At 44.5% G+C, this 27,937-nt stretch overlaps 1 protein-coding gene across 3 annotated transcripts in view; it reads right to left on the reverse strand.

Moving 5' to 3' along the window:
- SLCO2B1 (solute carrier organic anion transporter family member 2B1) overlaps nucleotides 1-27,937 on the reverse strand; it is a 199,981-nt gene that overhangs the window by 140,504 nt on the left and 31,540 nt on the right. Inside the window, exon 1 of one of the 3 annotated variants that reach the window (XM_056561074.1) lies at nucleotides 7,576-7,720. The exons of the other annotated variants lie outside the window; for them this stretch is intronic. The gene's annotated coding sequence lies outside the window, so the exon portion shown is untranslated. Of the gene's footprint in view, nucleotides 1-7,575; nucleotides 7,721-27,937 lie in introns of those variants that run through there. 3 annotated transcript variants of the gene reach the window in all.

Below are 27,937 nucleotides of genomic sequence, written 5' to 3' on the forward strand. Positions count from 1 at the left end.
GCATGTCCGCATGGTTCTTCAGAGACTTCGAGACAATCAACTTTATGCCAAAATGGAGAAATGTCTGTTTGAATGTCAATCTCTTCCTTTCCTAGGATACTTGGTCTCTGGCCAGGGACTACAAATGGATCCAGATAAACTCTCTGCCGTCTTAGATTGGCCACGCCCCTCCGGACTCCGTGCTATCCAACGTTTTTTGGGGTTCGCCAATTATTACAGACAATTTATTCCACATTTTTCCACCATTGTGGCTCCTATCGTGGCTTTAACCAAGAAGAATGCCAATCCTAAGTCCTGGCCTCCTCAAGCGGAAGACGCTTTTAAACAGCTCAAGTCTGCCTTTTCTTCTGCTCCCGTGCTCTCCAGACCTGACCCATCTAAACCCTTCCTATTGGAGGTGGATGCCTCCTCAGTGGGAGCTGGAGCGGCCCTTCTACAAAAAAACTCTTCCGGGCATGCTGTTACTTGTGGTTTTTTTTCTAGGACCTTCTCTCCGGCGGAGAGGAACTACTCCATCGGGGATCGAGAGCTACTGGCCATTAAATTAGCACTTGAGGAATGGAGGCATCTGCTGGAGGGATCAAAATTTACAGTTATCATTTACACCGATCACAAGAATCTCTCCTATCTCCAGTCTGCCCAACGGCTGAATCCTCGCCAGGCCAGGTGGTCTCTGTTCTTTGGCCATTTTAATTTTGAAATTCACTTTCGCCCTGCCGACAAGAACATTAGGGCCGATGCTCTCTCTCGTTCCTCGGATGCCTCGGAAGTAGAGCTCTCTCCGCAACACATCATTCCTCCTGACTGCCTGATCTCCACTTCTCCAGCCTCCATCAGGCAAACTCCTCCAGGGAAGACCTTTGTCTCTCCACGCCAACGCCTCGGAATCCTCAAATGGGGTCACTCCTCCCATCTCGCAGGCCATGCGGGCATCAAGAAATCCTTGCAACTCATCTCTCGTTTCTATTGGTGGCCGACTCTGGAGACGGATGTTGTTGATTTTGTGCGGGCCTGCACTGTCTGTGCCCGGGATAAGACTCCTCGCCAGAAGCCTGCTGGTCTCCTTCATCCTCTGCCTGTACCCGAACAGCCTTGGTCTCTGATTGGTATGGACTTTATTACAGACTTACCCCCATCCCGTGGCAACACTGTTGCAGGCTCTAAGAAGAGGGGGAGACCCAAGGGGGGGGGGTACTGTTACGCCGAGCGTTCCGGGTCCCCGCTCCTCCCCGGAGCGCTCGCAACATCCTCGCTACGGCAGCGCCCCGGTCAGATCCACTGACCGGGTGCGCTGCGATACCGCCTCCAGCCGGGATGCGATTCGCGATGCGGGTGGCGCCCGCTCGCGATGCGCACCCCGGCTTCCGTACCTGACTCGCTCTCCCTCGGTCCTGTCCCGGCGCGCGCGGCCCCGCTCCCTAGGGCGCGCACGCGTCGGGTCTCTGCGATTTAAAGGGCCACTGTGCCACTGATTGGCGCAGTGGTTCCAATTAGTGTCTTCACCTGTGCACTCCCTATGTATACCTCACTTCCCCTGCACTCCCTCGCCGGATCTTGTTGCCCTTGTGCCTAGTGAAAGCGTTCCCTTGTGTATTCCTAGCCTGTGTTCCAGACCTCCTGCCGTTGCCCCTGACTACGATCCTTGCTGCCTGCCCCGACCTTCTGCTACGTCCGACCTTGCTTTTGTCTACTCCCTTGTACCGCGCCTATCTTCAGCAGTCAGAGAGGTTGAGCCGTTGCTAATGGATACGACCTGGTTACTACCGCCGCAGCAAGACCATCCCGCTTTGCGGCGGGCTCTGGTGAACACCAGTAGTATCTTAGAACCGGTCCACTAGCACGGTCCACGCCAATCCATCTCTGGCACAGAGGATCCACCTCCTGCCAGCCGGCATCGTGACAACTACTATAATACTGCTCCTATATACAAGAATATAACTACTATAATACTGCCCCTATATACAAGAATATAACTACTATAATACTGCCCCTATATACAAGAATATAACTACTATAATACTGCTCCTATATACAAGAATATAACTACTATAATACTGCTCCTATATACAAGAATATAACTACTATAATACTGCTCCTATATACAGGAATATAACTACTATAATACTGCTCCTATATACAAGAATATAACTACTATAATTCTGCTCCCTATAAATAAGAATATAACTACTATAATACTGCTCCTATATACAAGAATATAACTACTATAATACTGCCTCCTATATACAAGAATATAACTACTATAATACTGCTCCTATATACAAGAATATAACTACTATAATACTGCTCCTATATACAAGAATATAACTACTATTATACTGCCTCCTATATACAAGAATATAACTACTATTATACTGCCTCATATATACAAGAATATAATTACTATAATACTGTCTCCTATATACAAGAATATAACTAATATAATACTGCCTCCTATATACAAGAATATAACTACTATAATACTGCTCCTATATACAAGAATATAACTACTATAATACTGCCTCCTATATACAAGAATATAACTACTATAATACTGCCTCATATATACAAGAATATAACTACTATAATTCTGCTCCCTATATATAAGAATATAACTGCTATAATACTTATGTTGGATTATTCCAGTAGTGATCAGTTATATTGTAGTATATGGCAGGTGATGTTTGCTCCTCTTTATATCCTTCAGTATTTTGGTTACACCGCGTGGCGGAGGCTGTGTACTATGTCTTGATGAATATGATATCAGACCAGAACATGTGAACCTTCTCCTCCCGTATCACATAACACATGAAGCTTTCTTGTTTTGTATCACAATGTGATGCCTCAAATACCCAAATCCTGATTATTCCTCTTATGTCTATTTTTACAAACCTTAGTATTAACCCTCTTATTTTGTGCCATATCTGGGAAGATTTGGTGACAACACCATTACAGACCCCATTACGGATGTCACAGGGGACGCCGCCCAGTATTACCATCCCTCTAAGGGTTAACCTGCCGTGGTATTTAATATTATGAGATCAGGTCATAATTGAATAATGTGTTATACATTGTTATGTCTTTAGTTTTATTTATTCCCAGACACAGTACCACATCTGGCTGCAATACCAGATACAACCATTGACAAGTGTGGTGCTGTTCTCAGTAGGAAATAGAAAGAGTTTTGTTCAATCCTGTGCACACAAAGTAACATTCATTAACCTGACAATGAGGACTGGTCAATGGAGCGGACCTTTACTGTTGTTAGGCTCGGTGGTGGTCTGCAAGCTGTGAACTCTATAAATAGTTCAGTGTCCACAAAGCCCATTGATAATACATGTCAAGGCATGCTGGGACTTGTATTCCTGTCATTTTACTACAGCCGGACAGTCACAGGGTGCAGGTCAATAATAGACATGTATAAAGTCAACTCCGTAGTCCAGGAACATAGTCAACCCATCAACATTTAAAGAGGTACTCCTCCTCTAGACATGTTATCCCCTATCCAACATGTCTGATCGCGGGGGGGCCGGCCGCGATCTCCAGGCCGGCACCGTGGCATTACGGTCATGGAAGCCTGGGGTTTCCATGATCGTGATGTCACACCATGGCCCCTCTATTCATGTCTATGGGAGGGGGTGTGACGGCTGTGACTACCAGTCATCCAGAACAGAGTGGAGTCCCCAGTGGCCGGAACCCCCCCCCCCCTCTTTTGGATAGGGGATACCAACATGTCTAGCAGTGGAATACCCCTTTAAGTATATACAAAAGACAAACAGACTATTCACTTCAACTATCTTGTTCCTGTTTCATAAAGGAGAATGGTCTAGTCAGAAGAGGGAACAGCTGTGCAAGTACTGTTCTGCAAACACTTAACCATCCAGCAAAGTTAACTCCTGTTTTGCAACTTACCCAGGTGTCTGGATTGAATTTGTAGTTCACGTCCCCACAGGTACACTAGGCATCTCGCCAAAGTGTACCCCTGGGGTCTAGGACTACCTACACTTGTGCAGACCCCCGTTTACAAAAGTTGCACGGGCTCAAAGGGGTTATACAGGGTTAGCCAGTCACAAAGCTATCCATGGCCCCACAAAAGACTTAGTATAGACTACTATCCCCAGCTGCCATGGATTACTCTGCGCATGCTCCTTGCGGGCACCATAGAGTCACAGGTTTCAGATCAAAAGTATGCACGAACCTCAACTGTACAACAGCCCCTGTCATCATCCCTGGACGGTACCTGAGTGAGTGGTCCTATTTAGGACCATTGGTATTGACCACCATTATGACCATCCTTATACACGATATTTGAGTCATTGCTGTACTATGCTATGTTATCTCCATTGCTACTTCCTCTGAGTGTGTAATTTTTGTTAAAATATATCAGTGGTCTCAGACTGTGGCCCTTCAGCTGTTGCAAAACTTCAACTCCCAGCATACCCGGACAGCCATTGGCTGTCCGGGCATGCTGGGAGTTGAAGTTTAGCAAAATCTGGAAAGCCACAGTTTGAGACCACTGATATATATGTTGCATAATCCTCTATAAATCCCCTGATGAACCCTGATATTGTTATGGGAGGAAACACGTTGGGATAATACAGTTTGAGACCAGTGATATATATATATATATATTGCATAATCCTCTATAAATCCCCTGATGAACCCTGATATTGTTATGGGAGGAAACATGTTGGGATAATACAGTTTGAGACCACTGATATATGTGTTGCATAATCCTCTATAAATCCCCTGATGAACCCTGATATTGTGATGGGAGAAAACACGTTGGGATAATACAGTTGGAGACCACTAACATATATGTTGCATAATCCTCTATAAGTCCCCTGATGAACCCTGATATTATTATTGGAGGAAACACGTTGGGATAATAAATTTTTGTGACAACAGGGATCATTTAAATGCTTTCTTGGTATGTATCCTTGTCTTTATTGTTTGCACACCCAAGGAGAGTATTGACTATTGCGGACGGTTGTCCTGTGGGCATCCCTGCTGTCTCTATGTTGGGCCCACTGCTCCATTGTCTAACCTGTTATACTGTGATATATTTTTGTGTCATGCATTAATATTTAGGCACTGTACCTTTAAGGGATTGTGGCACAGTGACCAGGTGACCCTGATGCCCCAATGTGGGACCCCTAAACCTAGCCCTTATGTAGTGTTTAGGAGAGAAGGAGAGTTCAGTTATGAGGAGTAGTTGTTAATGGGGTACTCCAGCGCTTAGATATCTTATCCCCTATCCAAAGGATAGGGGATAAGATGCCTGATCGCGGGGGTCCCGCCGCCGGGGACCCCCGTGATCTTGAACGCCGCACCCCGTTAAAATCAGTCCTCGGAGCGTGTTCCCTCTGGGTCTGATTACTGTCGATCACGGGGCCTCCCATTACAGCTGTCACGCCCCCTCCCATAGGCTTGCATTGAGGGGGCGGAGCGTGATGTCACATCGGGGCGTGATGTCACAATGCTCCGGCCCCGTGATCGACAGTAATCAGACTCGGAGTAAACTCGCTCCGGGGACTGATTTTAACGGGGTGCAGCGTGCAAGATCATGGGGGCCCCAGCGGCGGGACCCCCGCGATCAGGCACCTTATTCCCTATCATTTGGATAGGGGATAAGATGTCTAAGCGCCCGAGTACCCCTTTAAAGAAAGGAGTTCAGCAGTGGAGTGCAGACACCGCGAGGAAAAGCCTAGGGAGAAGAAAATCTCAAAATACTACAGCCTTGCCCATCTCTGGAAGACCCCGGCGCACAGGTCAATGTCAAAACCTAGTGGCAAAGCTCTTGGGGAAAATCACGCATTCAGTCAGTCAAGTTATATCTCTCAAGTCAGCGTGGGCTGCTAGTAATCTAAAAGCTGCGACAACAGTAACTACAACTCCCAGCAAGGCGACAGGCCCCCCGGGTCCCACTCTGCACATCCCTCTGCAATGAAGCTTGTATTGTCAATGATTTAGTCATCTAAAGATAGTTATCCGTAACCTTGCATCGGTGCATTCATTACCCCGCACCTGGCCGAGAAGAAACTATCTCATCCTTGGACAATGGAGGTTAACAGTGCCCTGGCGTCACAAACTTTATCTTACACCCTCACCATTAGTGGCACCGCAGCCTTGTATCCACACCGTAGTCACCACACTATCATTACATGCACACTGTGATATTGTTTGGTATAACCTGGCTTCATCTGGCAACAGTCTACCTCCTCAGAAGACTTTTTGGGATATATGTTTTTTAGCTACTTTTAAGAAAAGATATGTTTTAATTTTTAAAGTTTTTACTGTCCTTTTTATTTACACCAAAATCAACCACACAAGCAGTCACATGTGCACGAAGCCATAACCTTGCATCGGTGTATTCATTACCTCGCACCTGGCTGAGAAGAAACGATCTCATCCTTGGACAATGGAGGTTAACAGTGCCCTGGCGTCACAAACTTTATCTTACACCCTCACCATTAGTGGCACCGCAGCCTTGTATCCACACCGTAGTCCCCACACTATCATTACATGCACACTGTGATATTGTTTTGTATAACCTGGCTTCATCTGGCAACAGTCTACCTCCTCAGAAGACTTTTTGGGGTATATGTTTTTAGCTACCTTTAAGAAAAGTTATGTTTTAATTTGTAAAGTTTTTACTGTCCTTTTTATTTACACCAAAATCAACCACACAAGCAGTCACATGTGCACGAAGCCATAACCTTGCATCGGTGCATTCATTACCCCGCACCTGGCTGAGAAGAAACGATCTCATCCTTGGACAATGGAGGTTAACAGTGCCCTGGCGTCACAAGCTTTATCTTACACGCTCTCCATTAGTGGCACCACAGCCTTGTATCCACACCGTACTCCCCACACTATCATTACATGCACACTGTGATATTGTTTGGTAAAACCTGGCTTCATCTGGCAACAGTCTACCTCCTCAGAAGACTTTTTGGGATATATGTTTTTTAGCTACCTTTAAGAAAAGTTATGTTTTAATTTGTAAAGTTTTTACTGTCCTTTTATTTACACCAAAATCAACCCCACAAGCAGTCACATGTGCACGAAGCCATAACCTTGCCTCGGTGTATTCATTACCCCGCACCTGGCCGAGAAGAAACTATCTCATCCTTGGACAATGGAGGTTAACAGTGCCCTGGCGTCACAAACTTTATCTTACACCCTCACCATTAGTGGCACCACAGACTTGTATCCACACCGTAGTCACCACACTATCATTACATGCACACTGTGATATTGTTTGGTATAGCCTGGCTTCATCTGGCAACAGTCTACCTCCTCAGAAGACTTTTTGGGATATATGTTTTTTTAGCTACCTTTAAGAAAAGTTATGTTTTAATTTGTAAAGTTTTTACTGTCCTTTTATTTACACCAAAATCAACCCCACAAGCAGTCACATGTGCACGAAGCCGAGAAACAATACATGTGAACACTGATAGAGTGTCACAGAGAGTCCCGGTCGCTGACCATTGTTAAGTCCCTATTGTCTTACTTACTATTGAAGTCCCTGCGATCGATACAATAGTCGTGAGAAGGGACTAAGAGAGTTGTTACCTTGATACAAGTTGTCGCCTCTTTTTCTGACAGTCCATATATCACCGCCCGGCTGCTCCCAGGACCTGTCTCCTCTAGTCCTACGACTTCATTCACTGCACCCTGTATTAGAGCCAGAGGTTTTCGTAACCTTTAAACACACAGTAAACCAGTCCGGACCAGCAACATTCACCCAGTGCGCATAGCTCGGGGCTACAGAATGGCCCATAGACTGCGGCTCTTCCACTGGATACAATGTATCAATAAATTCCTCGCACTGATCCTGTCACGCTGCCTGTATAGGAGTCTGTTCACATTCTGCTCTGGACAATGAGGCTGGAGAGAGGCATCAAGTATGGGCAGGTCATCCAGCCCCAGTGTATGAGTGTGTGGGGGGGGGGGGGGTGTTACGAAATTCAGAGGAGGGGCCCCAAGGGGCAAGAAGGGAAGTTTGATAGAACAGAAATGTATCCCATATATCAAATAAAACAGCCATTATAATATAATCCAGTAATGTAACACACAAAGTAAGAAGCCTAAATATATGCAGTATATACTCGAGTATAAGCCGAGTTTTCCAGCACAATTTTTCGTGCTGAAAACGCCCCCCTCGGCTTATACTCAAGTGAATTCTCCGCCTGTCAGTGGTCTTCAACCTGCGGACCTAGAGATGTTGCAAAACTGCAACTCCCAGCATGCCCGGACAGCCATCGGCTGTCCGGGCATGCTGGGAGTTGTAGTTTTGAAACCTCTGGAGGTCCGCAGGTTAAAGACCACTGCGGCCTTCGTCATCATCCAGACACCCCTTTAGTTTTCTACTCACCTCCCCTCGCTGGGAAGGAAGGGTGAGCTGGTCCGGGCCATCTATGCTGCAGGGACCATCCGGTGGGGAGGGTTAGACGTTCCGGGCTGTCCATTTTCACCGGGGGGGGCCCTCTTCTCCACGCTCCGGGACTGCCCCGGACTAGTGACGTTGCTATGACGACGACGCACAGGGACGCGCATGAACGTCCCTGTGCGTCGTCGTCAAAGCAACGTCACTTGTCCGGGGCCGGGCCCGGAGCGGAGAATAGCCCCCCCCCGGTGAAAATGGACAGCCCGGAACGTCTAACCCTCCCCACCGGATGGTCCCTGCAGCATAGATGGCCTGGACCAGCTCACCCTTCCTTCCCACCGAGGGGAGGTGAGTAGAAAACTAAAGGGGGGGGGGGTGTCTGGATGATGACGAAGGCCGCAGGGGTCTTCAACCTCCAGATGTTGCAAAACTACAACTCCCAGCATGCCCGGACAGCCATCGGCATGCATGGAGTTGTAGTTTTGTAACATCTGGAGGTCCGCAGGTTGAAGACCACTGATGAAGGGATTGACAGGCGGTGATGATGAAGGCGGGGGGGGGGGATGATGACGGGGGTCTGGATGATGACATGGGGGGATGATGTATTTCCCACCCTAGGCTTATAGTCAAGTCAATAACTTTTCCTGGGTTTTTGGGGTGAAATTAGGAGCCTCGGCTTATATTCGGGTAGGCTTATACTCGAGTATATACGGTATTTATCATCTACAGAATTTAGACTTTACCGCCACCCCCTGTAAAACCTGCCATACAATGAGCCTGGCTGTACTGTGGTTAGTAAGAAATAGTGTAATACACCGATAAATAAACAGCGCCAGTGTAATACCACACTATGACATGACAAAAAGTGAAATAATGTGCCCAGTAAACAAACCATATGTGCCCTGATAAACAGTGCTATGCAGTGCTCTAATAAACAGAGCCATGGTGTGCCCAGATAAACATTGCCATACCTGTGCCCAGATTAATAATGCTATACAGTGCTGAAGCTTTTACCCATGTCCTGATTAATAGAGCCATAGTGTGCCCAGATAAATAATGCTATACAGAGGAATTCTTATGCTGTCTGAGGGACTTAAAGGGGTATTCCAGGCAAAACCTTTTTTTTATATATATATATATCAACTGGCTCCGGAAAGTTAAACAGATTTGTAAATGACTTCTATTAAAAAATCTTAATCCTTCCAATAGTTATTAGCTTCTGAAGTTTTCTGTCTAACTGCTCAATGATGATGTCACGTCCCGGGAGCTGTGCATGATGGGAGAATATCCCCATAGGAACTGCACAGCTCCCGGGACGTGAGTCATCAGAAAGCAGTTAGACAGAAAACAACAACTCAACTTCAGAAGCTAATAACTATTGGAAGGATTAAGATTTTTCTATAGAAGTCATTTACAAATCTGCTTAACTTTCCGGAGCCAGTTGATTGAGATATATATATATATATATATATATATATATATATATATATATATATATATATATATAAAGTTTTGGCCTGTAATACCCCCTTAACTATAGTGAATGAGGAAAAAAAGCCTACAGACAGGCCTAATACATAGTCCATTGGCAAAATTATTGACTGACATGTTAAGCACCCTAGACCACCAGGGATATTAGTGATTAACATGTAAAGCACACTAGACCATCAGGGATGTTATTGATCAACATATAAAGCACACTAGACCACCAGGGATATTATTGATTAACATGTAACGCACCCTAGACCACCAGGAATATTAGTGAGTAACATGTAAAGCACACTAGACCACCAGGGATATTATTAATTAACACATAAAGCACCTTAGACCATCAGGAATGTTAGTAAGTAACATGTAAAACACACTAGTCCACCAGGGATATTATTGATTAACATATAAAGCACACTAGACAACCAGGGATATTATTGATTAACATGTGAAGTACCCTAGACCACCAGGAATATTAGTGAGTAACATGTAAAGCACACTAGACCACCAGGGATATTATTGATTACCATATAAAGCACACTAGGCAACCAGGAATATTATTGATTAACATGCAAAGCACACTAGACCACCAGGGATATTATTAATTAACATGTAAAGCACCTTAGACCACCAGAAATGTTAGTGAGTAACATGTCAAGCACACTAGTCCACCAGGGATATTATTGATTAACATATAAAGCACACTAGACAACCAGGGATATTATTGATTAACATGTAAAGCACCCTAGACCACCAGGAATATTAGTGATTAACATGTGAAGCACACTAGACCACCAGTGATATTATTAATTAACATGTAATGCACCTTAGACCACCAGAAATGTTAGTGAGTAACATGTAAAGCACACTAGTCCACCAGGGATATTATTGATTAACATATAAAGCACACTAGACAACCAGGGATATTATTGATTAACATGTAAAGCACCCTAGACCACCTGGAATATTAGTGAGTAACATGTAAAGCCCACTAGACCACCAGGAATATTATAGAGAGTAGAATGTAAAGCACACTAGACTACCAGGGATAATACTTTTACTATTAGCCAACCTTGATTTTTCACTATGAATACGGCCTTAAACTATTGTGCAGAAGAAAAAAAACACACTTTAGATTAACCCCTATCCCCTCAGGGATGATATTATTAATATTGTTGTGTTGTTGTTGTTTTTGTTTCTGTCATTGTTGTCATTGTTATTATTATTATAATTATTATTATTATTTTGATATATTATTCATTGATTCATTAGATTACCTTACATGTTATTAAACAATCAAATACCAGTTAAGATGAAATCAGAGCATAGAGCAGTAAATCACCATCTCTGGGTCCCATTCACAAAAGGTGGTAATTAATGGCCGTGGGTATGTGTAGGTAGGAAGTTATGTGCCACCCAACATAGCCCAGGACTGTTTTAAGAAAAGAAAAAAAAATTGCCCCTGGAGCCTAGCATCATAATAATGAACCAGGAGGCTCAGGATGAACCCATGAATGTCCCCTTCTTGACATGAAGAATAAATAAAGTTCTTATACAAATGAATCATCAGTAACTCATACATAATTATTAGTGCTGTGATCTGTGGAAACTTTGGGGATTCATTAGAAAATCCAATTAACTTCTCTCGGTCTTTTAATTGTCTTTAGGCAGGAAGATATTTTATGTTGGGCGTAAAGTTTTTATTTTGTTTGCTTAAACTTTACATCTTACGCTGAGCGGTTCAGTCTCAGTGCACACAAGGAGCAGGATCAGAATATTAATGAGTAATGAATACAGTCGGAGGGCCCACCCCCACGTACAGGGGTGTGCTATCATTAAGCTCTATTAGGGGAAAATACATCAGAGAGGGAGGAGTCCAGTGGCTGAGACCACCCCCTAGGAGCCAGAGCTCCACCCTCTAGGAGCAGAGTCACTCAATACATAGACAGTCAATAATCTTCTATAGGGTAAGCATCAAATATTTTTTGTTGGGCTAAGTCACCAGCGACAATGCACCAGCTACAATTCTGTTAAAGGAGACCTCTACTGAAATCATTTATCATCAAATAGTTCCCTAAATCACATCTGAAAATGACAGCTATCTCTCCTGATCCCCAAATACACATGCATGCACGGCTCAGGCGAGGGTTCATGCATTTTGAATGAGGAGGAAGCAGTTGCCAGATACTACTGTCAGTGACCAATATACAACCCCATATATAACAATACATCAGCCTGGGGCTATCCAGCTGTGAGGTTACCCGGCGTGCATGCTGGGACTTGTGGCCTCACGACAGCTGCAGATACTGATGTGTATGTATAATGCAAATAGCCAACCCTAAAAATGGTTACATATATACAAAGCAAATAGTACAGTATATAGACGAGGACAACTAATTAATGACCCCCTGCAGCTAAGAATGCTGGGTAATGGAGGAGTATGCCAACAGCTTTATTACAATATACTTGTGACCCTGGAAGTCCAGACCGCCCTGCCAATGTTCTCAGTAAGTAAACAAAACCTTGCGATACTGGAAAGATCTGAATGAAGATAATTTACAAAAAATATCCAGTGTGTTAGTATTATGGTATATGTTGGTATTATGGTGTAACTTCTCCGCTAATATCTCTGGATCTCTTATTGTTCTCTGCAGGATATGGGTGTAACAACCACCTGACTTCCCAACCAGGAGCTGAAATGGTTATAGACATGTCCACCTGCTGTACAGGAGACAGCCCCTCTCCTGTCCTTTACTCCAGCTCTTCTCTATTTATCACCTCATTTACCTCAGAGTATTTCCATGTCCATATCCCCTCCTCTCCCATACAGTCTGTACCTTAGTATCTTTCCCTCTTTACCTCATACTCTTCAGCTTTCATCTCTTCACTGCATGCCGCTCTAGTCTTCATCCTCTATTTTACTATATGTACCTCACTCTCTTTACCTCAGTCACTATCTACCTCACTCTCTTTACCTCAGTCTTTATCTACCTCTCATTCTTTACCTCAGTCTCAATCTCACTCTCTTCTCCTCATGTCACTCTAGTCTTCATTCTCTATATTCTTATATGTACCTCACTCTCTTTACCTCAGCCTCTGTTCCTCTCACTATTTACCTCAACCTCTTCCTCGGCCCTCGACTTTACCTTCTTTACTTTAGCCTCTATCGACTTTACATTTCAACTCAGCCTCTACTGACCTCATTCTCTTTACTCCATCCTTTATCTATCTAACCCTCTTTACCCCAGCGTTTATCAACCTTACTCTCTTTACCTCAGCCTTTATCTACCTCACTGTTTTTAACTCAGCCGCTATCTACCTTTATTTATTTACCTCAGCCTCTACCTACTTTTTTCTCTGTACCTCAGCCTCTACCTACCTTGTTCTCTGTACCTCAGCCTCTACCTACCTTGTTCTCTGTACCTCAGCCTCTACCTACCTTGTTCTCTGTACCTCAGCCTCTACCTACCTTGTTCTCTGTACCTCAGCCTCTACCTACCTTGTTCTCTGTACCTCAGCCTCTACCTACCTTGTTCTCTGTACCTCAGCCTCTACCTACCTTGTTCTCTGTACCTCAGCCTCTACCTACCTTGTTCTCTGTACCTCAGCCTCTACCTACCTTGTTCTCTGTACCTCAGCCTCTACCTACCTTGTTCTCTGTACCTCAGCCTCTACCTACCTTGCTCTCTGTACCTAAGCCTCTATCTACATCACTCACTTTACCTCAGCCTCTGTCCACCTAACTCTAACAAGCCATCAATGTATGGCCATGTAAGTCTGATTCTCCAGACATCTCCAAATAAACTATTACTGTATCAATCAATTTAGATAGCTGGGAATAAGTGTTGGGGCTGAGCTGCAGTACCAGGCATAGCCACATTGTTATTAATGCCATCGTACTGATGTTCTGGGGATCAAATCCCCATGGATCATAGATTGTTGGCCAATGCTAAAGATAGGTCATCACAAAAATTACAAAAACCTTACATGAACCCTGGACATCTCTGTATCTCTGCACATACTGTGGGACTACAGATTCTCTATTGTGATGATAATCATTCTGTGGACTCTCCTGCCGACTCCCACCCTGCACAGAAACCATTTATCATATGCAGATAATCCCCCTTCAGACCAAAAAGAAATACTCTCACCTGAAGCCCCAAACCCTTTACACCAAGATCAATAAGAGCAACATTCAATGAGCCCCACACAATAGCGGCCATTGTACTAACAAAACAAAGGAGATGAGGCCGATGGCTCTAATGACTGTCTATGATCACAGCCCTTGTCTCACACTCCATTACTGACCAAAGAGACAACACTGCCCCTTTAAAAGGGTCAATGGACTCAATAAAGTGGAAGTTAAATAAATAAAGAGAAAAGAAGATGGACAATCTGTGCAAGAGGTCTGTGTGTCAACACGAGATTGATGAAGATGTTAGGACTCTGACTCCCCCGCCCCAGGGGGTTGTGACCATATGGGAATTAGAGTAAACAATGTAACAAACAAGTATCATTCAAAAATGTATCCAAAATTAACAACTAAAAAGAAACATAACTGTCACCAACTGCTGCTCCCTCATATAGATGAAGAACTGATCAAGGAGGGAAAATGGGGTCTTGGAACCTTCATCATGACTTATCATCTCTTACTCAAGGAACATTGTCCATATTGATTCACATAGTGGCTAATCACTCTTAACTGATTCACATAGTGGCTAATCACTCTTCATAAAAGCAAATTAGATTGGTTTGACAACTTCTAAGGATAGAAGTTGTCAAACCAATCTAATTTGCTTTTATGAAGAGGTGAGTAGAAGCCTTGACAGAGGAATGGCTGTGGATATAGTGTTTCTGGATTTTGCTAAAGCGTTTGATACTGTCCCTCATAGACGTCTGACAGGTAAGTTAAGGTCTTTGGGTTTGGAAATTTTAGTTTGTAACTGGATTGAACACTGGCTCATGGATCGTACCCAGAGAGTGGTGGTCAATGATTCGTACTCTGATTGGTCCCCGGTTATTAGTGGTGTACCCCAAGGTTCAGTACTGGGACCGCTGTTGTTTAATTTATTTATCAATGATATAGAGGATGGTATTAACAGCTCTGTATATAGAGGGGGGCTGTGTATATAGTGGGGGGCTGTGTATATAGAGGGGGGCTGTGTATATATATAGAGGATGGTAATAACAGCTCTGTTTCTATCTTTGCAGATGACACCAAGCTTTGTAGCACGGTACAGTCTATAGAGGATGTGTATATAGAGGGGGGGGCTGTGTATATAGAGGGGGGCTGTGTATATAGAGGGGGGCTGTGTATATAGAGGATGTGCATAAGTTACAAGATGACTTGGATAGACTAAGTGTCTGGGCCTCCACTTGGCAAATGAGGTTCAATGTGGATAAATGTAAAGTTATGCATCTGGGTACTAATAACCTGCATGCATCGTATGTCTTAGGGGGGATTAAACTGGCAGAGTCACTGGTAGAGAAGGATCTGGGTGACTTGTAGATCACAGACTACAGAATAGCATGCAATGTCAGGCTGCTGCTTCCAAAGCCGGCAGGATATTGTCATGTATCAAAAGAGGCATGGACTCAAGGGACAGGGACATAATACTCCCCCTTTATAAAGCATTGGTACGGCCTCACCTGGAATATGCTGTTCAGTTTTGGTCACCTGTCCATAAAAGGGACACTGCAGAGTTGGAAAGGGTGCAGAGACGCGCAACTAAACTAATATGGGGCATGGAACATCTTAGCTATGAGGAGCGATTAAAGGAGTTACAATTGTTTAGTCTTGAGAAGAGACGTTTAAGGGGGGATATGATAAACGTATATAAGTATATTAATGGCCCATACAAAAAATATGGAGAAAAACTGTTCCAGGTTAAACCCCCCCAAAGGACGAGGGGGCACTCCCTCCGTCTGGAGAAGAAAAAGTTTAGTCTCAAGGGGCGACACGCCTTCTTTACCGTGAGGACTGTGAATTTATGGAACGGTCTACCTCAGGAACTGGTCACAGCAGGAACAATTAACAGCTTTAAAACAGGATTAGATACATTCCTGGAACAAAATAAGATTAATGCTTATGAAGAAATATAAAATCTCATCCCTTCCCCAATATCGCGCCACATCCCTACCCCTTAATTCCCTGGTTGAACTTGATGGACATATGTCTTTTTTCGACCGTACTAACTATGTAACTAAGAGATGGAGGTACCCTTGGAGTAGTCCCCAAACCCAGTCCTCGAGGCCCACCAACATTCATAGTTTTTTCAGTTACTCTATTGGCAAAGGACAGGGAAACTTCTAGACAAGGACTGTTGGTTACCTTTAGGACTGGGTTGGGTATGTCTCAAGAGGAAATGACTAAAGCGGCTAGAGAAGAGCAAATTAAAAAAAAAATTTGATTTGTCCGATTCACCAAATTTTGTGAAAAAAAATTCAGTTTGGTACAAATTTATTCGCAGCTAATCACTATTAAAAACAGCTATTTCTGGGCTACAGAGAGCCTCAATAGGGGTATAGAACACTTTGCCTTGTCCTAACACGCATAGTATGTGTGCTGCATTAGTGAAATAATACTGTTATTCACTATGACATGCAGATTACAGGCATCGCTATAAGAATCACTGCCACAGAGTGTCTGGTTGTGGCAGCAGAGTCGGGAGACCATATGGTGTCACAATTGAAGAGATTAAAGAGATTTTTTTTATGTAATTTTTATTTAATTTAATTTGAATTCATTTACATTTCTTAAAATCCTTTCTTGAGGACCCATTCTGGTGAGCATCGAGCTGGGGGTCCGCCGCGAGGAGAGCTACCTGTTCCAGCCCCTGCCTCTCAGGGGCTGGAATAGAAGATTTTTGAATAGATTCACAAGTTTAATGTGCCAGCAGCATGAGAAGATTACATGGCGGCACAATGGCAGAGCCTGGTAATTGGAATGAGCAAGAAGCCAGCGCCAGAAGCCGCGGTAATTCCAACTCCAATAGTGTATAATTGCTGCAGTGTAAACTATGGCAAAGCTCCTAGCTGTACCTTAAAATCAAGCTGGCAGTCAGTCCGATGCGAGGCCAGCTACCGGCTGCCCAGCCCCTGCCTCTCAGTGCACCCCCATGCTCAGAGTGTCCACTTGAAAAGGGAGGGACTGCAGTACCAGCAACTTGGACAGGAGCAAATTCAGCTTCTGTGCCGTTGGATAAGTGGGCGCATAAAGCTAGACGTGGCTGCAGTGAAAAAGCTGGTATTTGTATCTTAACCCCTTAGCGCATATGGACGTTTATGAACGTCCATATGCGCGTCCCCATAAATAATGCGCGCTAACGAGGTGAGCGTGCATCATTCCCGGTGAGTCCCGGTTGCTATAAGCAACCAGGACCCACGCTAATGCCGGACATCGCCGATCGGGCTGATGTCCGGCATTAACTCTTTAGATGCGGAGATCAAAGTTGATCGCCGCATCTAAAAGTGAAAGTAAAAGTATCCCGGCTGCTCAGTCGGGTTGATGGGGACCATCGCGATAAAATTGCGATGTCCTGATCAGCTAGAATGCAGCAGGAGGTCCCCTCACCTGTCTGCTGCGCGTCCGAAATGTCTGCCTGAAATCCAGGCTTGAGCAATCAACCGCCTATAACACTGATCCCTGCTATTGAATGCAATGGCAGTGATCAGTGTATTGAATCAATGTACTGCATGTTATAGTCCTCTATGGGGGCTATAACATTGCAAAAAAAAAAGTAAAACAAAAAAAAAGTTAATAAAGATCATTTAACCCCTTCCCTAATAAAAGTTTGAATCACCCCCCTTTTCCCATTAAAAAAATTAAAACTGGGTAAATAAAAATAAACATATGTGGTATCGCCGCGTGCGTAAATGTCCAAACTAAAAAAACTCAGACGGATCCCTCCAAGGAACAGCACAGGATAAAAGCGGCGCACAAGACTTCAAAGGTAAAATGATTTATTTACCCGGCAAGCAACGCGTTTCCAGCTTCATCAGGCATGTTAGGGGTAGGGACACATAAGGTATTTATACATAGTTATTAACCCATACATTGCTGATGTAAAAGCAATGTGCAGGAACATATAAAAAACACGTAAAAACTTAAATTAATCATTAAAAATGCAACAAACATATACTAAACCAGATAAATATAAAGATACATATAAAAAATATAATAAAATATGAAGGAAAAAAATAATACATATATAATAATGGAAAGCAGGTCATGCTACCCAGCTTTCCACTATTATATATGTATTATTTTTTTCCTTCATATTTTATTATATATATTTTTTTTATATATATTTTATATTTACTTGGTTTAGTATATGTTTGTTGCATTTTTAATTATTAATTTACCAGTTTTTACGTGTTTTTTATATGTTCCTGCACATTGCTTTTACATCAGCAATGTATGGGTTAATAACTATGTATAAATACCTTATGTGTCCCTACCCCTAACATGCCTGATGAAGCTGGTTGTCCAGTGAAACGCGTTGCATGCCAGGTAAATAAATCATTTTACCTTTTAAGTCTTGTGCGACGCTTTTATCCTGTGCTGTTCCTTGGAGGGATCCGTCTGAGTGCTTCACCTGTGTTGCCAGGAGCGGCTGCCGATCTTCGCCCGTTGAGGGTTATCCCATGTTTACACCATAGTTGTACTTGGCTGTAGTACAACTATACTCGGTGAGCATTTTTGCTTTTTCCATCTCCTTTTTACAATACATTATCACACTAGGAGCGCTTCTCCTTGTCTATATTTACAAACTAAAAAAATACATTGTTAACTAAACCGCATGGTCAATGCCGTACGCACAAAAAAATTCCAAATCCAAAATAGCATATTTTTGGTCACATTTTATACCATGAAAAAAAAGGAATAAAAAGCAATCAAAACAAAAATAGTACCGCTAAAAACTTCAGATCATGGCACAAAAAATGAGCCCTCATGCCGCCCCGTACGGGGAAAAATAAAAAAGTTATAGGGGTCAGAAGATGACAATTTTAAACGTATACATTTTCCTGCATGTAGTTATGATTTGAAGTACGACAAAATCAAACCTATATAAGTAGGGGATCATTTTAACCATATGGACCTACAGAATAAAGATAAAGTGTCATTTTTACTGAAAATTAACTGTGTAGAAACGAAAGCCCCCAAAATCTTCAAAATGTAGTTTTTTCTTCCATTTTGTCGCACAATTATTTTTTTCCATTTCGCTGTAGATTTTTGGGTAAAATGACTGATGTCATTACAAAGTAGAATTGGTGGTGCAAAACATAAGCCATCATATGGATCTTTAGCTGCAAAATTGAAAGGGTTATGATTTTTTAAGAGGTAAGGAAGAAAAAACGAAAGTGCAAAAACAGAAAAACGCTCCATCCTTAAGGGGTTAAAATCGAGATGGCCGTCCTCCGTCAGGCGAGCTACCACCTGTTCCAGCCCCTGCCTCTCAGCACCCCCCTGAGTGTGAAAGAGTGAAAGTTTAATTTAATTGGTTATGGTTCATTGTTATTGTTCCAACCTATTTCATTAGATTGTTGTGGTAATTCCACATGTAATATTTGACAACGACCAAATTGAAAAGAGATTTTTTAAAATTTGAATTGAAGATTTTGATTAGATTCACAAGTTTAATGTCCTGCATTTACTTTGAACTAATACTGTATGACCACAAAACCCAATATAACAAGGAGTCATAGGGCGGCACAATGACAGAGCCAAGATGTGGCAGCAGCCCGTAGAGACCATAGGGCCTCACAATTCAAAAGATTAAATATATTTTGTAAAATTTAAATTGAAGATTTTATATAGATTAATAGTTTAAAAGTTTAATTTAATGTGCCAACAGCATGAGGAGACCATATGGTGGAACAATGACACAGCCTGGAGGTGGCAGCAGCATGAGGAGACCATAATGTGGAGGAATGACACAGCCTGGAATTGTCATCAGCAAGAGGAGACTATATAGTGGCAGAATGACCAAGCCTGGAGGTGGTAACAGCCTGACGAGACCATAGGGCCTCACAAATTAAAAGATTGAAGATATTTTTTTTAATTTAAATTGAAGATTTTATATAGATTAAAATTTTAAATGTTTAATTTAATGTGCCAACAGCATGAGGATACCACATGGTGGCACAATGACACACCCTGGAGGTGGCAGCAGCATGAGGAGACCATAATGTGGAGGAATGACACAGCCTGGAATTGGCGGCAGCAAGAGGAGACTATATAGTGGCAGAATGACCAAGCCTGGAGGTGGTAACAGCCTGACAAGATCATAGGGCCTCACAATTTAAAAGATTAAAGATATTTTTTTTAATTGAAGATTTTATATAGATTAACATTTTAAAAGTTTAATTTAATGTGCATATAGCATGAGGAGACCATATGGTGGCACAATGACACACCCTGGAGGTGGCGGCAGCAGCATGAGGAGACCATAATGTGGCAGAATGACACAGCCTGGAATTGGCGGCAGCAAGAGGAGACCATATAGTGGCATAATGACGCAGCCTGTAGGTGGCAACAGCCTGAAGAGACCATAGGGCCTCACAATTGAAAATATTAAAGATATTTTTTTAAATTTAAATTGAAGATTTCAAATAGATGAACCTAAAAAGTTTTATTTAATGTGCCATCAGCATGAGGAGACCACGTGACACAGCCTGACACAGCACAATGACACAGCCTGGAGGTGGTAGCAACATGAGGAGCAACAGGGCTCATGTGGCCATGAGATGTAGGCACCATGTCTCCAGTGCCCTGACCAGCCATTGCAGGGTAATGACATTGGTCATCTGTTAATCCTGGCGACTGACTAACAATGTGGCTTCCTCAAAGGACCCGAGCAAACGGCAGGTGTCACGTATGAGCTGCCACTGGTTGACATTGAAGTTACACAGGGGAGTACTCCTATCCGCTTGGATCATCAAAAAATCAGTGGTGGCTTTTCTCTGTTCGTATAGTCGGTCCAACTTCATTGCAAAGCAAATTCTTCTGAAATTCATAACAAATTTGGATTCGTCAGATTCAATTCGCTCATCTCTTGTTTGGTGCACCTCCTTTACTATTATATGGCTAAAAGAAAACATGAAGAAAACAAGGGTGCAAGTCAACCCAGGGGTCATGGAAAAAGGCTAAAGGCAAAATGATAAACCAGTCCCTTCTGTTCTGGGTTTCAACATCTTCTGATGCTCTCTTCAAAGAGAAATATTACTCCTTTGGCCCCACAATGATAGGCCTCTGAACAGCCAGCCAACACCCTGCTCTGTACTAGTGAGGGGCAATAACCCCAAACCAGATGGCTATAGAGGGGGACTCTTCCCTTCGGGAGTAATTGCTGGCTTGGCAAACAGTCCCAGTCATGTTCTTAAAGGGGTAGTCCGCCCCTAGACATCTTATCCCCTATCCAAAGAATAGGGGATAAGATGTCTTATCGCCAGGGTCCAGCCGCTGGGGACCCCCGCAATCTCGGCAGCGGCACCCCAGAAATCCGATGCTCAAAGCGAACTTTGCTCCGTGCCGGATGACTGGCGATGCAAGGCGGAGGCTCATGACATCACGGTCATGCCAGCTCGTGACATCACGACCATGTCCCTTCAATGCAAGTCTATGGGTGGGAGCGTGACGGCCGTCACTCCTCCAACCATAGACTTGCATTGAGGGGGCGTGACCGTGATGTCACAAGCAGAACGTGGCCGTGACGTCACGAGCCTCCGGCGCTGCTCCCGACTCTATAAATGAACGCCGTGTGCAGCAGGGAGATCGCGGGGGTCCCCCATGATCAGACATCTGCTATAGGGGCTAAGATGTCTAGGGGCAGAGTACCTCTTTAATTGGAATGAAACACTGACCTGAAGGAAAAGCTACCTGGAAAAAGTAGCTCTGCATGTAATTTCTTCCCCGAATTCCCAGTGAAGTATAAATGGCCCTCAAGTCTACTACACATCTTTATGACTCCCTCTGCAAGGAGAAGTATCGGCCACCATATTGGACGGGTGAAGTTTGACCATTGACCTATGGGCTCTTTATCTCATCATTAGACAGTACAAATAATTGGTGACCAATGACCCTTATTGCTTGGGGACCAGATAATTCCAAGTCCAACCCTACATACTAGTAAAGAATCTGGCGCCTCCATTTGGCTTCTCCACAATGCATATTCAATTAATAGGATCCTATAATAACCATGAAGACCTGTAGAAGGTCTGGAACATTGCAACTGGTAACATGACAGAACTAAAAGTTTTTGGCCTATAGCCTGGGCGCCTCAGTCACTTCCTTATTCCCCTTAGAAAGGTTTCACAGTTTTTCTCAAGAACTGGGCAAAAGATCAAGACAAATGTTTGTTTTTTTTACTGATTTTGTTGAGGCTCAAATCAACTTGCGGCTCATCTACTGGACAGATCTAACTCTGTGGGGACAAATGTTACCTGAAGAAGAACCAAGAAAGGGCCAACTTATGATTTTAAACCTTTTTTTATTTATTATTTAAATGGTTTATAAACTTCTATAAACCAGATGTGGAGTCATTATATGGGACAGGGCGACCATCATCTCTTCTCCAAATTTGGACCTTTATTAAGTCCCTTCATTTTAGCTCAAATATTCCTCTTTGGGGACTGTTCAGGGTTGTTGCCTCCTTGTTAGAAATGTTAACTTCTACATTTCTACAACATAACCATTATTAGAGATGATCACATTTTTGACAAATTTGTTTTGGACGAAATTTGATTTGGTTCTAATTTATTTGCGGCGAATCTGTATTAAAAATGGCTGTTTCTGGCCTACAGAGAGCCTCAATAGGGGTGTAGAACACTTTGCATTGCTGTATCACACATAGAGTGTGTGCTGGGTTAGGGAAATAATACTGTTATTCAGAATGACATGCAGATTACAGGCATCACTACTAGAATCACTGTCGCAGAGCGGCACATTGACAGAGCCTGGAGGTGGCATCAGTATGAGGAGACCATATAGTGGCTGAATGGAACAGCCTGGAGGTGTTGGCAACATGAAGAGACCATATAGTGGTTGAATGATACAGTGTGGACATGATGGCAGCATGAGGAGACCATATAGTTGCTGAATGAAACAGCATGGAGGTGGCAACAGCCTGACGAGACCATAGGGCCTCACAATTTAAAAGATTAAATATATTTTTTAACATTTAAATTGAAGATTTCAAATAGATGAACCTAAAAAGTTTTATTTAATGTGCCAGCAGCATGAGGAGACCGTGGTGGCACAATGACACAGCCTGGAGGTTGCAGAAGCATGAGGAGACCATTTAGTGTTTGAATGACACCCCCTGGAGTTGGTGGCAGCATGAGGAGACCATATAGTGGCTAAATGACACAGCCTGGAGGTGGAGGAAGCATGAGGAGACCATATGGTTGCAGAATGAGACAGCCTGGAGGTGGCAGCAGCATGAGGAGACCATATAGTTGCAGAATGAGACAGCCTGGAGCTGACATTAACATGAGGAGAATTTATGGTGGCAGTATGAGACAGCCTGGAGGTGGCATCAGCAGCATCAGGAGTCCTGAAAGTGACCCGGTGACATAGTGGGGCGGTGGGTGGCAATACCAGTACCCGGTGAAGAAGGTGGGTGAAAAAAGGAGAACTTGGCATCAGATGTGTGGCATCAGGCGGGTGGCAGGATCAGAATAATAGCTGAGGCAGGTAGACAGAAAAAATAGGTCTCTCTAAAAATGTGCACAAGTAAGTATTGAGAATATGCATTACGTAAAACTTAACTTAACTTTTACCCACACTGGTTACAATGGATCATATGTTGTTCCCTTCCACCTTTAAGAGGTCTTTGCATCACATCAATACTTGGGGGTGTAGGTGGCACTTGTTGTCTTTTGCACACCTTTCCTTTTGATTGATTTAAAAAAAAGAAAATTTCGTACATATATTTTATCCTAAGAAAAGTTAAGTTTTAACTAATGAATATCCTCAGTACTTACTTGTGGTCTGATGCGGAGGAATGTCTGTAACTGGGGAGTAGCACCTTAAATATGTTTTGCCTTAAATATGTTTTGCACTATCCATACTTGTGAAGTGTTGGTGCGGCACCATGGTCAATCTACTCTGATGCATCAGGCATTGGTGGGTGGAAATCCTGGCTGATCCATCCCTGATTCATCTTCACAAAGTCCCTCCACTTTTTTCGTGGACAGACGAGTTCGCCTTGGGGTGACTATGGCCCCCGCCGCACTAAACACCCGCTCTGATGGCACACTACTGGCCGGGCAGGACAGCTTTTCCAATGCAAACTCTGCTAGTTGCGGCCATAAATCAAGTTTGGCTGCCCAGAAGTCCAGCGGATCTTCAAGGTGTGTTGACAGGGTCATGTCAAGGTATCCGACCACCTGCTGGTTCAGGTCCTACTCCAGGTCTAGCTGCTGATGAGTTGCTTCACCATGTGGTTGAAGAAAGCTACTCATCAGCGACTGTAGACTCAGGCTGCTGCTGATGGAGCTGGTACTGCTCCTGCCACCCCACCCCTCCCCAGCAGCCATGGCAGTGGAAGGTGAGCGCAGAGGGCCCCGAAATCAGACCTGCGAGAGGATAGACAATGGAGCAGATAGGCATCGGCCAACTGACTACATAGGATCTCTCTGTAGTAGGTCAGTTTGTCCTCCCTCTCAGCGGGTGTAAAAAAGGCCCTCATTTCGTGCCGGTAGCGAGGGTCCAATAAGGTGAAGAGCCAGAAGTCATACCACTGCCGAATGGTGACAATTTGGCTGTCACTACGCAAGCAACTGAGCATGCATCGTGCCATTTGTGCAGGTGACTCGGAGGGACTACCTGCGTCCATCTCCACTGCATACTGCCATGGTGTGTCTGGGTCCTCTGTCTCGACTTCCTCATAACCCTCTAGCTCCTCTGGCTGCTCCTACTCCTCCTCTCCTGTCAAATGACTAAAAAAAACGCCGATCTCGCGAAACCTAAACTGTGCTTCACTGTGCTCCACCTCCTTCCCTCCAGTTCAGCCCCCACAGGGCTCATTTGGCCTTGAAATGTAGGCGCTATGTCTCCAGTGCCCTGACCAGCCAGAGTTTTCAACACGTGTTGCAGGAAATGAAGCAGTGGAATGAAGTTGTTCATCCCGTAATCCTGACTAATAATGTGGCTTCCTCAAAGGGCCTGAGCAAACAGGAGGTGTCACGTATGAGCTGCCACTGGTTCACACTGAAGTTACTCAGGGGAGTCCCCCAATCTGCTTGGATCATCAAGAAATCGGTGATGGCTTTTCTCTGTTCGTATAGTCAGTCCAAAATTTGGAGGGTGGAATTCAAAAGTGTAGAAACGTCACAAATAAGACTATATTGTGGGATACCGTTCTGACGCTGCAGCTCAAGGAGGGTGTGCTTTGCGATGTACGAGTGGCTGAAGGGCATGCAAAGTTTCCTTCCCATTGTTAGGATGTCTTGTAGATGGGGGGAACACTTCAAGAACCAATTGACAACCAGATTGAACACGTGTGCCATGCAGGGCGCATAGCTCAGGCTTCCTTGTCGCAGCGCGGACACGATGTTCTTCCTGTTGTCAGTCACCATTGTTCCCATTACAAATTTTAAGTAAGTAAGCCATACTCCGATTTCTTCGTGAATGACTTTTAGCAGTTCCTCCCCTTTGTGACTCTGTTCACCAAGGCAAACCATGTGAAGAACAGCGTTACACCGCCGTGCCCTACACACATGGTATGCTGAAGGGGCACTGAGTCTTGTCTGTGTAGCGGAGGCTGAGGACACGGTGGAGGATGAGGAGGCAGAGTCACACACTGTCACAGAGCGTGGAGGAGGAAGCGGTGTGACCTGTCCAAGTTGCTGTTGTGGCTGTGCTGGAACCACATTCACCCAGTGGGCCATAAAGGACATGTATTGTCCCTGACCGTAATTACAGCTCCACACGTCGGCGCTGCCATGCACCTTGGTACACACTGACAGGCTCAAGGACTGGTCCACGTTCTCTTCCACAACATTGTGCAGGGCTGGTTCTGCCTTCTTCACAAAGAAATGATGACTTGGGACTCTCCACCTCGGCTCTGCACAAGCCATCAGTTCTCTGAAAGGTGCAAAGTCCACCACTTGAAAAGGGAGGGACTGCAACACCAGCAACTTGGAATAGATCACATTCAGCTTCTGCGCCATTGGAGGAGTGGGCGCATACTGTTGTCTCTTGGACATGGCTTCGCCGAGGGATTGCTGGCAGAAGGACTGACTCGAAGTAGGAGGAGCAGGAGCATCTGGAGCGACAGAAGGAGGATATGACACACAGCTCCCTTCGGTTGAGGTGGTGGAGCCTTCGCTGTCTGAATGAAGGAGCGGCGTGCCACTGGGTGATGCAGCAGGCTGGACCACTACATCGGAGCCACGGTTCTCCCAGGCCACTTTACAGGCAACTTTACAGATATGTTGACGCAGGGCCATGGTGCCAACATTGGGACCCTTGCCACGCTTCACCTTCTGCCGACATATCTTGCATGTGACTATGTTAACATCCTCCGTATGCCTGATGGAAAACTGCCACACCGCCGAGTAGCTGATTTTCCCAACAATAGTCCGCACTAATTGACTGCTACTGGCGCCGTCTCCAGGAACCCCTGTTCCACTTCCTCCCGGGAAGGTAGGCTGCTGCGAAGCAGGGGGTCTCCCCCGGGCACGTTTGGCTCCAGACTTTCCACTTCTGCCACCATGCTGACTGCCAACTAGAGATGTCGCGAATTGTTCGCCGGCGAACAGTTCCCGGCGAACTTAGCATGTCCGCGTTCGCATCGCCGGGCGAACATATGTGAAGTTCGATTCGCCCCTTATACTTTAACATTGCAGTAAACTTTGACCCTGTGAGTCAGAGTCAGCAGACACATTACAGCCAATCAGCAGCAGTCCCTCCCTTTCAGACCCTCCTACCTCCTGCACTGACGCCATTTTAGCCTCATTCAGCATGCTGCAGGCTTAGGAAGTGGAGGGACAGAGAAGCTGCTCCTGCTGTAATAGGGAAAGCGATAGCTAGGTTGTTGCTAGGTGGTGTATTCAGGGTCCACTTTACTCCTAACGCACTAGTGTAACATCTGCTTTAAGGACAGCACCCAGAAAAGCTCTTTTTAGGGCTCAAATATCAGTCTGTGTGTCTTGCAACAGCTGGAGGCACCCTGGTTGGGAGGGAACCGCAGGTTAAAAGGGGTACTCCGGTGTAAAACTTAATTTCCTTCAAGCAACTAACTACAGTATTAAAAGGGCTATAAGTTCAATCCGTGTGTCTTGCAACTGCTGGAGGCACCCTGGTTGGGGACCTCTGCTTGGGGACCTTTTTTGGCTGTGAAATAAAACCAGTGCTGCTTAAAGGGGGGCTCTAACTATGTGCTGCCTAATATGGGGGAATCTATGTGCTGCCTAAAGGGGAGATCTAACTATGTGCTGCCTAATATGGGGGAATCTATGTGCTGCCTAAAGGGGAGGCTCTAACTATGTGCTGCCTAATATGGGGGAATCTATGTGCTGCCTAAAGGGGAGATCTAACTATGTGCTGCCTAATATGGGGGAATCTATGTGCTGCCTAAAGGGGGGCTCTATGTGCTGCCTAAAGGGGGGATCTAACTATGTGCTGCCTAAAGGGGGCTCTATGTTCTGCCTAAAGGGAGGCTCTACCTATGTGCTGCCTAAAGGGGGATCTAACTATGTGCTGCCTAACATGGGGGAATCTGTGTGCTGCCTAAAGGGGGATCTAACTATCTGCTGCCTAATATGGGGGAATCTATGTGATGCCTAAAGGGGGCTAAAGCACGTTATTCCAAACCATTTAGGAATAATAGGTGATTTATGCCCTTTATGGATTAAAACCAGACTCTGCATCAACTATGTAATTTTCCATGGGAGTTTTGCCATGGATCCCGCTCCGGCACGCCACAGTCCAGGTGTTAGTCCCCTTGAAACAACTTTTAAATCACTATTGTGGCCAGAAAGAGTCCCTGTGGGTTATAAAATTCGCCTGCCCATTGAAGTCAATGGCGGTTCACCCGGTTCGCCGGTTCACGA

The sequence above is a fragment of the Hyla sarda genome, chromosome 2 (assembly GCF_029499605.1).
Source record: "Hyla sarda isolate aHylSar1 chromosome 2, aHylSar1.hap1, whole genome shotgun sequence".
Classification (NCBI taxonomy): domain Eukaryota; kingdom Metazoa; phylum Chordata; class Amphibia; order Anura; family Hylidae; genus Hyla; species Hyla sarda.